This window comes from Dioscorea cayenensis, chromosome 3 (genome assembly GCF_009730915.1).
Source record: "Dioscorea cayenensis subsp. rotundata cultivar TDr96_F1 chromosome 3, TDr96_F1_v2_PseudoChromosome.rev07_lg8_w22 25.fasta, whole genome shotgun sequence".
Classification (NCBI taxonomy): Eukaryota; Viridiplantae; Streptophyta; class Magnoliopsida; order Dioscoreales; family Dioscoreaceae; genus Dioscorea; species Dioscorea cayenensis.
This window is the reverse complement of record NC_052473.1, coordinates 11,191,623-11,202,719: the sequence shown is the minus strand read 5'-3', so window position 1 is coordinate 11,202,719 and position 11,097 is coordinate 11,191,623. Positions and strand designations below refer to the sequence as shown.

Sequence of the window (11,097 nt, the reverse complement as noted above, 5' to 3'; positions counted from 1 at the left end):
GTGTGCCAGTTTGCGTTACCACAATGAAAGCATGGATTTCTGGAAGCTATTCAAAACGGATACTGTAGCAGAGTAATGTAGCAACATGGTAGCAAGTACTGCAGCAGCACTGTTCACAACCGGCAGGGAAAACAGGAGTTTAGAGGATCCACACGAGCGTGTGGAACTTATCCACGCTCGTGTGGAAATTCACGCACGGGAGCGTGAAGAATCCACGCCCGTGTAGTCGCCCGATTCCAGCCCTATTTAAAGCCAAATCAGCCGTGATTTTAGTTTTCTTTTCTCCATCTTTCCCCAACTTGAGAGAGGGCTTCGGCTAGGGTTTTGAGGGGTATTGGCCAAGGTTTTGGAGAGGTTCTACGGCTCCGACATCGTCATTCCTGAGGAAGAAGGTTGGTAGGGGATCTTCCATCGAGGCGTATCCTATACCGGACGAGGGAATCCTTGGACGACGAGTAGAGGACTTTCCACAAGACCATCGACACGACTAACGAGGGGTTTCTTTATGGATTCATTGCTTTTACATTCTATTTCTTTGATTATACTTAGCTCCATGGAGAGCTAAACCCCTAGTGGGTACTTGGGTATCTGTGAACCCTAGGATGTATTCGTTTCTTTGAATCTCTTTATTATGCTTTTAATAAATTGATGTTTATTGTGAGTTCCAACCTTGAATGCTTGATTGTATGAACATTTCCCCTAGAGTGACACTAGGGTTGAGAGTTCTTGTTGGTAACCTTGTGAATGAGTGACACACCACGAGCGTTAGACAAAGCTAGGTTGGAGAGGGTTGAGAGGGATGAGTCAAAAGGTACAGGAGCGTCGCCTTTCCCCTCCAACGTGATAGATTCTACCTCCGTTCCTCGAGTTCTTTGTGGTCATAATAGAGTGAATGGTCTAAGGGATGAACTTCCGCTGGGGCTTAGTTGCGCGTGCAACAGAGTGAAGCATTGAGGTGATCTTAGTATCTAGGGCTCAATTGTGGTTAGGGACCTTCCACCTGGACCAAAGGGTTAGGTCTATAATTAGGAAGAGATTTATCACCTGGAATCCCTATAGCTCATTGCAACTCTATGCGAGCGTGAGGTGTTGAGATTGTTCGATTTCTCCTCCAGGACATGTATAGAGTTAGGCATAGTTGACCTTAGATTTGGGACTATATAATTAAGTATTTCCATGACTCACCATTGCATTGATTAGGAAGCATAATAGAGGGTTCTTTCACTTGAAACAATTATCCTAGGCAGAGTATTATCCGGGTACCCCATCTTTATCGATTGCCTTATCCCCTTCTTTACTTTTGCTCTCTTACTTGTTGTTTTTATTGTTGAGAATTGAATCATTGTCATACTCATCATCATTGATCTTTCACATAGCTAAGAATCGAATTAAGTATTTTTATTCCCTACTCCCTGTGGATTCGATACCCGCTCACCCGGGATTATTACTTTGACAAACCCGTGCACTTGCGGGATATACGCAAGGGGATCTTGTCAAGTTTTTGGCACCGTTGCCGGGGAATAGGCGTTTAGAGATACTTTGCACTTTGTTTTCTTAGCTATTTCACCATACATTCTATTTCATATCTTCTTATCTATCATTGTTCTGATTTCTTTTTCTTTCTTTTTGGGTGTAGCTCCAGGTTATGACCCGAGGGAATCCCTCAATGTTGATTGAAGGGGATCCCGAGCTTGAACGTACACTTAGAAGAAAAGGGAAAGAGCCTGTGTAAGAACAGTCTCATCCAGTTGATTTGGTGGCAGAAGAATCTGAAAACATAGCAGAACAAAATGAGCAACAACAAACATTATCTGATTATGCCAGGCCTTCAGTGTTGGGGACACAATCGAGTATTGTGCATTCCCCGATTACAGCTCAGAACTTTTAGTTGAAGCCGGCATTCATCCACATGTTGCAGCAGTCCGCACAATTCAATGGTTTGGCCGATAAAGATCCAAACAGTCACATAGAGAGCTTTCTCGAGGTGTGTGATATGCTGAAGATAAATGGGGTGACGGATGATGCCATCAAATTGAGAGCCTTCCCATTTTCCCTAAATGGGACAGCGAAACATTGGCTACACTCGTTACCTAGAGCGTCAATTACCACGTGGGAGGAAATGGTGGAAGCTTTTCTAACAAGTTATTTCCCTCCAGGAAAATCAGCAAAGGTTAGGAACGACATCTCATCCTTTGTTCAGTTGGAATTGGAGTCTCTATTTGAGACATGGGAAAGGTTCAAGGAGCTCCTGAGAAAGTGCCCGTAACACGGATTCTCGGAGTGGATGATTGTTCAAACCTTTACAATGGTTTGAACCCGAGTACAAGGCAACTCTTGGATGCAGCAGCAGGAGGTACCTTAGGTGGCAAGACCCCTGATGAGGCCCGTCAGTTGATTGAAGAAATGGTGTTAAACAGCTACCAATGGAATGCTAGGGAGAAGAAAAAGGTGGCCGGTCTCCATGAAATAGATGCGGTAACTTCATTGGCGACTCAAGTGGAGAATTTGAGTAAGAAGTTAGATCTTCTAACTTCAAATAGAGTGGCGGCCGTGACTGATTGCCCGATCTCTATTGGTGATGTTTCTTCGGTGGAGAATGTTGATTTTGTAGGTAATGGCATGTGACCTCAAGGAAACCCATATAGCAATACCTACAATCCGGGTTGGAAGAATCTTCCCAATTTCTCATGGAGTAACCAAGGTCCACAAAAGGCCATGGGGCCACCGGGTTTCCAACAACAACAACAAGCCCCTAAGGTGGAAAACAGAGTCTCAGGTTTGGAAACCCGAATGACTGACTTAGAGAAGCATTTGGCTAGATTTGTGCAATCTGCAAATACAAGGTTTGAATCAGTCGAGGCTACACTTCACAACCACACCGCCTCTTTGCATAACCTTGAAAATCAGGTGGGTCAAATTGCGAAGTCTCTCTCCAAAAAGCCACATGGAAGCTTACCAAGCAATACAGAGACCAACCCTGGAGAGCATGTGAAGGCGATCACTTTAAGAAGTGATCGTGAGGTTGAAGGTAGGCTTCCGAGTGAGAAGCCAAAAGAACACGCACCCGAGGTTATAGAGGTGGAAGAGGGGACGAGCAAAGAGAAAGAGGTGGCACCCCCACCTTTCAAGCCAAGAATCCCTTATCCCTCTAGATTGAAAAATGACCAAGGGGATGAACAGTACAAGAAATTCCTGAGTTTGTTCAAGCAACTCCACATCAATATTCCTTTTGTTTAGGCATTGGCCCAAATGCCTAAGTATGCGAAGTTCTTGAAAGACTTGTTGACTAACAAGAGGAAGTTGGAGGAAAGTGCTTCAGTGATTCTAGATGCTTCCTGCTCGGCGGTATTGCAAAAGAACATGTCGAACAAGAAGAAAGACCCGGGAAGCTTCATCATTCTATGTAATATTGGCAATCTTGGTGAGGAAATGGCATTGGCGGACTCAGGGGCTAGTATCAACGTCATGCCATACACCTTCTTTCAAAAGCTAGGCTTGGGAGAGCCTAGGCCTACTCGGATGACTTTGCAACTAGCGGACCGAACAGTGCGACATCCGAGAGGCATTATTGAAGATGTGCTTGTCAAGGTGGACAAGTACATTTTTTCGGTTGACTTTGTAGTGCTAGATGTCGATGAGGATGCGGATGTACCTTTGATACTTGGGAGACCGTTCTTACGGACTTCCAAAGCATTGATTGACATGGACGGCGGAGAGCTCACCTTGAGAGTTGGAGATGACAAGCTCACATACCGCCTTGCTGAGGCCATGCGACATTCTCTCAATTTCGATGATACTTTATATTTTCTAGACACTACTGATGAGATTGTTGATGAATACATATAGGAGATGTTCAATCCGGATCCGTATGAAGGTTTGTTCGACCAAGAGGAGGGACATGAAGATGTAATGATGCTTGGATCGGCGGAAGAAGTACCATCTACCCCGGGGATCTTGAAGAAGGTGCTCCGGAAAATGAAGAGGGTTAGGAAACGCCGATGGAAACACTCCAAGGCTGTTGGAGACGTACGTGAACCGAAGAAGTTGGACGTAACATTGTTAGGTGGTCCGAAGCCTGATAATACATCTTATACTCTCAAGAGACTTTGCACATCATGCTTTCAAGTCATGGGTAAGAAGGCAACTTTCATTCATGAACCCCTGTGAGGTAAGACAATGTACGTCAAGCTTAGTGACGTTAAACAAGCGCTTCTTGGGAGGCAACCCAAATGTTTACTATTTTCTTAGCTTTTAGTTTAGTTTGTTTGCATGAATAATTTGTTAAGTGTTGGCGTCTTAATTTCTTAGATGCTTGTGCTGAGATTTCCTTGTGAACTTTGAATTTTAATCGTGTGTTTTCATGTGGAATTGACGAAGTTTGGTCGTTTGAGCTCTATTTCATGCTTTTTCACTGGTAAAAATTGCATAATAGAGCAGGCTCTGAGTGTGTAAACATGTTCAGAAATCTTCTGCAGAGCCTGCAGATTTTTCTAAGTCATCCAGAGAAAACACATGGGTGTGTGGAATTTCTACACGCCAGTGGATTTGCACTGCGAGCTCATCCAGAGAAGGCACAGGGGCGTGCGGCTGCCCCTGCGAACGACCATATGATTGTCACACGCCCATGGGTAATTTCCACACGGGCGTGTGAATTCCTGTAGAGTTTGGCGAATTTTCCCGAGAGCACACAGGGGCGTGGACTCGCCCCTGTGGGCGACCTTGTGAACCATGCACAGGCATGGGTAATTTCCACACGCCCGTGCGAAACTCTGCAGAGGAGTTCTCTCCATCTCGAGAAAACACAGGGGCTTTGCGGCTGCCCTTGTGAGTTGGGCATGTGAATGTCCACGCCCGTGTGGAATTTCCACACGAGTGCGTATAACACTTGGTATTTTTCTCGGATGTCCAGAGAAGCCACAGGGGCGTGCGGCTTCCCTTGTTGGGTCGGACCGCAGGGCGTGGGTATTTTCCACGCCCGTGCTAGAGCGTCGAGTCGAAGGGTGTTTTTCGAGGCGCACGCGTGCGTGCGCCCTGCGGGCTCTTTGTAATAAAGCGCACGGGCGTGGGTAATTACCGCACGCCCGTGTGGATGCACAGAACATCAAGGGTCGTGAGTCATTTTTAAAGAAGATTAGTTTCTCTCCCTCTTCACGACCTCTATTCCTCTGAAAACACTCTCACATCATTCTCCGATTTCATAGCGCTAAATTGATAGGATTTTTGCGAGGTTTTCAGGCCGGTTCTTCATTTTCTCATCCCATCTCATCGGTAAGCCCTATTCATTGTTTTCTTTGCCAATTCATGGTTTCAATCGATTAATCTTGTTAATAATGCTTCGTTTCTTCAATTAGAAGGATGATTGATGTTTAGAATGAAGTTAGAAGTATTTTTAAGTTGTATTGTTGGATTTTTGGAGCGCGGCCGTGCGGTTTTCATGCCCCGTGGATCCACACGGGCGTGCGGAAATTCCACACAACCGTGTGGATTTCTGCAGTATTATTTTATCAACTTGTTTGATCGATTTCGTTTCAAATTTTGCAGATTATGGCACCTCGATCAAAGAAACAAGCTGATAAGAGGCCGCGTGAGTCATCCCCTGAGCCTGAGGGCATGAGGTTTGCGATTCCAGAGCATCAGGTTCACTATGAGCGCTTGTCGAGGCTCCGGTTCAGACAGACTCGATTCCTGGACAAGACTATACTGCGAGATCTACAGCAGGGAGATGAGTTCGCTGATGAGGTAGAGATTCTCGTTTCAGCAGCAGGTTGGCGGCTGTTATTGATGATTAGAGAGCCCGTCATCCGAGAGTTTGCACTGGAGGTACTATCATCATTCGAGTTTGACAGATCTTACGCAAGCTTCGACAGTTTGGATACCATTCAGTTCAGAGTATTTGGACACCACCATACCTTGAGCGTCACTTAGTTTTCAGTACGACTTGGCTTGTATGAGGAGGCATTCACAGATACAGAGGAGTACGCTCAGTTACCGACTGATTATCCTGGAACCTTGACCCCGCAGAGAGCTTATAGGATGCTATGTGGTCAGGGTCAGTACGAACCGGGGGTGTCCAAGGCCACATGCCTTTCCCGACCTGCATATAGATATTTACATGCCATCATGAGTAGATCGGTGAATGGCCGTGGTGATAGCACTGGTGTTCTGAGCCGACAGGAATTATTATATCTGTACTCGATGGTGCAGCGCGTACCAATTCACTTAGGGCACATCATGGCAGAGTACATCAGACATCAGTGGCACTATGCTAGACTGGGAGCGATCTTCTCGGGCCCCTACATTACGAGATTAGTGCTAGGCATGGGTCTCTTGGATTCGATTCGCGGGGCCGAGAAGACGAGTATACATGCTCCCCTGAGACTAAAGACGATGAGGTTGATGGGCATGGTCCGCAGGGTTCGGACAGGGGTTTTTGCATTAGTGCTACCAGCTCCATAGATAGCCGAGGATGAGGGTGATTAAGCCGGGGCATCTCAGCCCGCTCCCGAGCTTCAGCCAGCCCCGATGAAGACCGAGGCACCTCCAGTGGCAGAGGAACCACCCCCCGTGCGTATATTTTCACCATCTCGAGCTTATGATCGCTTTGAGAGGTCGAGAGCGCTTTGGGGGTGATACGGACTGAGGTAGCTGAGGCTCGAGCCAAGATTGCAGAGATTAGGGATACGCAGGCCACTCAATACATAGAGTTCATGGCACGTTTTGACGTATTACAGCAGATCTTAGAGCGCGACGTCGCCTCATCATTTGTCTTGCGGCCGAGGACTCCTCAGGCCCCCTCAGTTCCTCCTGCACCCTCATCCCCTACCCCGGCACCGGTGGACCCACCATGTGCATCTTCTTCAGCAGCAGCAGCAGCAGCACCTGAGCCCGAGGGTGACACCGACATTTGATTTTTAGTTCTTTTTCTTTTATGCATTGTATTTTAGACTTGTTCACTCAGAAAGGATTCTTCTTCTGAGTTTATTTTCATTTTGCATCTCGGGTTTTATTCATTGTCTATCTTTTATATATACTCGAGATATTTTGCTTTTATTGAGCTTCACTGAACCCCCTCGTGTATGCATGCAGATGGTCTTGTCTTCTTGGGAATTAAGACTTAGTCATGGGCACAGCCAAGGTGCTGAGGCACTTGGCCGTGTGAGCTTCACAACCCGTCGGAACACTACTCCCATGGAATTAGCTTCATCAAACGCAACACTAGGAGTCAGGGGAGTATTGTTTTGATTGCTTCTTCCATATTTGCTTTTGAACGATATATATTTCAAGTGAGCTTGCATGTGTACATTGGGGACAATGTGCAACTTAAGTGTGTGGGGGGGAGTTTCATAGTGCACACATTCTTTTCTATTGTTCTTGATTGATATATGCTCACATAGCCAATGGCGGTTTACCTTAGTTGCAAGGATTATATTCTTGAGTTTAAGAGAATTTCTAACATTGAATGTTTTCATGCTCTAGTTCTTGCTTGAATTTCTAGGAATTTTTGCCCGATTTACACTTAGTGCACTACTCATTTTTTTAAACTCTTTTGGAAACTCAAGTTCGATGTTAAAGGGATTAGTTATAGTTGTTTCTTGTGTTAAAAAAAAAAAGTTTTATTGTTTATTTGTGCTTGTTGGGTGGAAGGAGCTACCACCTATGAAGTATGAAGCTACTCTCATAAGTCGGATACTAGCTATGCCCTAATGAGAGAAGGAACTATCTCATAGGATGAGTGAAAGCTACCACTCCGGTAGAAAGAGCTACCACCTCGAAAGTGTGAAAGCAACCTTAGCGGCCGCTTTGGAAAGGGCTACCTTAGAGGATGTGTGAAGCTACTACCATCTTTGAAATTGTTGTCACTTTTGTAGATAAATAAGTCCCTTGTACTTAGAACTTTGAGGAGTATACCTTGGGTTGTTTTGAGTGAGTTCACACACGTACACGATTTCGGGTTTTGTTTCTTTTTTGATTCAAGTTTTTAGCTAGAGCATTGATTTTTCGTATTTAGTGTTGAAATTTCCCTCACTTGTAGAATGCTCTCTTTGTATATTTTGGTGAACCTAAGGCCAAGAACTTTCAATATTTTCTTCATTGATGCACAAAACGTTTTAATTTTTGCTTGAGAACAAACAAAAGCTTAAGTGTGGGGGAGTTTGATAAGTGCTTGTGCGATATGAATGCGAAGCGTTCATTCCTTATGTTGAGCATTATTTTTCATGGGTTTTTACACTAATATGTGTGTTTTTATGTTACTTTCATGCAGGTAGGGTTGTGGGGCCAAGTATGAAGGAAAGAAACCAATGTGGATTACAATGCACCGATTTTGGAGGAAATCTTGCTAAGGTTCAAATGCGAAGACATAGGTCGATGTGAGATGCTAGAGTGTGTGCCAACCTCCTCGTATTCGAGTTTGGCACATCCATTTGGAGGGGCACAAAGGCAGTCACACTCGAGCATTCCGACTTATGCACATAGAACAAGAGCTCCACCAATGTGCCCATCATTGAAGAAGCAAGTGATCCACGACGTGAACGTGTGCCCATTTGTGTTACTCCGATGAAAGTATGGATTTGGGAAGCTATTCAGGCTGGATACTGTAGCAGAGCACTATAGCAGTACTGTTCACAACCGGCCGAGAAAACAGGAGTTCAGAGGATCCACACGGGCGTGTGAAAATTATCCACGCCCGTGTGGAAATTCCGCACGGGCGCATAAAGCATCCAAGCCCGTGTAGTCGCCCGAATCCATCCCTATTTAAAGCCGAATCAACCACGATTTTAGTATTCCTTTCTCAATCTTTTCCCCAACTTGAGAGAGGGCTTCGGCTAGGGTTTTGAGGGGTATTGGCCAAGGTTTTGGAGAGGTTCTACGGCTCCGACATCGTCATTCCTGAGGAAGAAGGTTGTTAGGGGAGCTTCCGTCGAGGCGTATCCTATACCAGACTAGGGAATCCTTGCACGACGAGTAGAGGACTTTCCACAAGACCATCGACATGACTATCGAGGGGGTTTCTTTATGGATTCATTGCTTTTACATTCTATTTCTTTGATTGTACTTAGCTCCATGGAGAGCTAAACCCCTAGTAGGTACTTGGGTATTTGTGAACCCAAGGATGTATTCATTTCTTTGAATCTCTTTCTTATGCTTTCAATAAATTGATGTTTATTGTGAGTTCCAACCTTGAATGCTTGATTGTATGAACATTTCCCCTAGAGTGACACTAGGGTTGAGAGTTCTTGTTGGTAACCTTGTGAGTGAGTGACACACTACGAGCGTTAGACAAAGCTTGGTTGAAGAAGGTTGAGAGGATGAGTGGAGAGGTACAGGAGCGTCCCATTTCCCCTCCGACGTGATAGATTCTACCTCCGTTCCTCGAGTTCTTTGCGGTCATAATAGAGTGAATGGTCTAAAGGATGAACTTCCGCTGGGGCTTAGTTGCACGTGCAAAGGAGTGAAGCGTTGAGGTGATCTTAGTATCTAGGGCTCAATTGTGGTTAGGGACCTTCCACCTGGACCAAAGGGTTAGGTCTATAATTAGGAAGAGATTTATCACCTGGAATCCCTAGAGCTCATTGCAACTCTATGCGAGTGCGAGGTGTTGAGATTGTTCGATTTCTCCTCCGGGACATGTATAGAGTTAGGCATAGTTGACCTTAGATTTGGGACTATGTAATTAAGGATTTCCACGACTCACCATTGCATTGATTAGGAAGCATAATAGAGGGTTCTTGCACTTGAAACAATTATCCTAGGCGGAGCATTATCCGGGCACCCCATCTTATCGATTGCCTTATCCACTTCTTTACTTTTGCTCTCTTACTTGTTGTTTTTATTGTTCAGAATTGAATCATTGTCACACTCATCATCATTGATCTTTCACATAGCTAAGAATCGAATTAAGTATTTTTATTTCCTACTCCCTGTGGATTCGATACCCACTCACCCGGGATTATTACTTCGACAAACCCGTGCACTTGCGGAATATACGCAAGGGGATCTTGTCATTAATTTTATGGAATTTTTGCCCGATTATCACTTGTTGCACTACTCATTCATTAAACCCTATGGAAACTGATAAGTGCTTGTGCGATATGAATGCGAAGCGTTCATTCCTTATGTTGAGCATTACTTTCCTCAGTTTTCTACATTAATATGTATGTTTTATGTTACTTTTACGCAGGTAGGGTTGTGAGGCCGAGTATGAAGGAAATGGGCCAATGTGGATCATAATGCACCTATTTTGGAGGAGATCTTGTTAAGGTTCAAACGCGAATACATAGGTCAGGTGTGAGATGCTAGAGTGTGTGCCAACCTCCTCGCATTCGAGAGAGCACATCTATTTGGAGGGGCACAAAGGCAGTCACGCTCGAGCATTCCGACTTATGAATATAAGAACAAGAGCACCGCCAACATGTACATCATTGAAGAAGCAAGTGATTCACGATGTGAATGTGTGCCCGTTTGCGTTACCTCGATGAAAGTATGGAATTGGGAAGTTAATCAGGTCGAAGAATGTAGCAGAGCACTGTAGCAACACTGTAGTAATTAGTGTAGCAACACTGTTCACAGCCGGCCGAGAAATTAGAGAATCCACACGGGCGTGTGGAAATTATCCACGCCCGTGTGGAAATTCCGCACGGGCGCGTGTATCGTCCACGCCCGTGGAGTTGCCCGATTCCAGCCCTATTTAAAGCCGATTCAGCCCCGATTTTGGTAGTCTTTTCTCCATCTTTTCCCCAACTTGTGAGAGGACTTCGGCTAGAGTTTCGAGGGGTATTGGCCAAGGTTTTGGAGAAGTTCTACGGCTCTGACATCGTGATTACATTAGGAAGAAGGTTGGTAGGGGAGCTTCGATCGAGGCGTATACTATACCGGACGAAGGAATCTTTGGACGACGAGTAGAGGACTCTCCACAAGACCATCGATACGACCATCGAGGGGGTTTCTTTATGGATTCATTGCTTTTTACATTCGATTTCTTTGATTGTATTAAGCTCCATGGAGAGCTAAACCCCCTCTTGGGTACTTGGATGATTGCGAACCCTAGGATGTATTCGTTTCATTGAACTTCTTTATTATGCTTTCAATAAATTGATG

General features: G+C 45.1%; 1 non-coding gene across 1 annotated transcript; it reads right to left on the bottom strand.

Annotated features, from left to right (window-relative positions):
- Window positions 1–2,167: 2,167 nt before the first annotated feature.
- On the bottom strand, window positions 2,168–2,274 carry LOC120257759. The gene has a single exon (XR_005535845.1). It is a non-coding gene; the product is annotated as a small nucleolar RNA R71 (small nucleolar RNA).
- Between the last annotated feature and the right edge of the window lie 8,823 nt (window positions 2,275–11,097).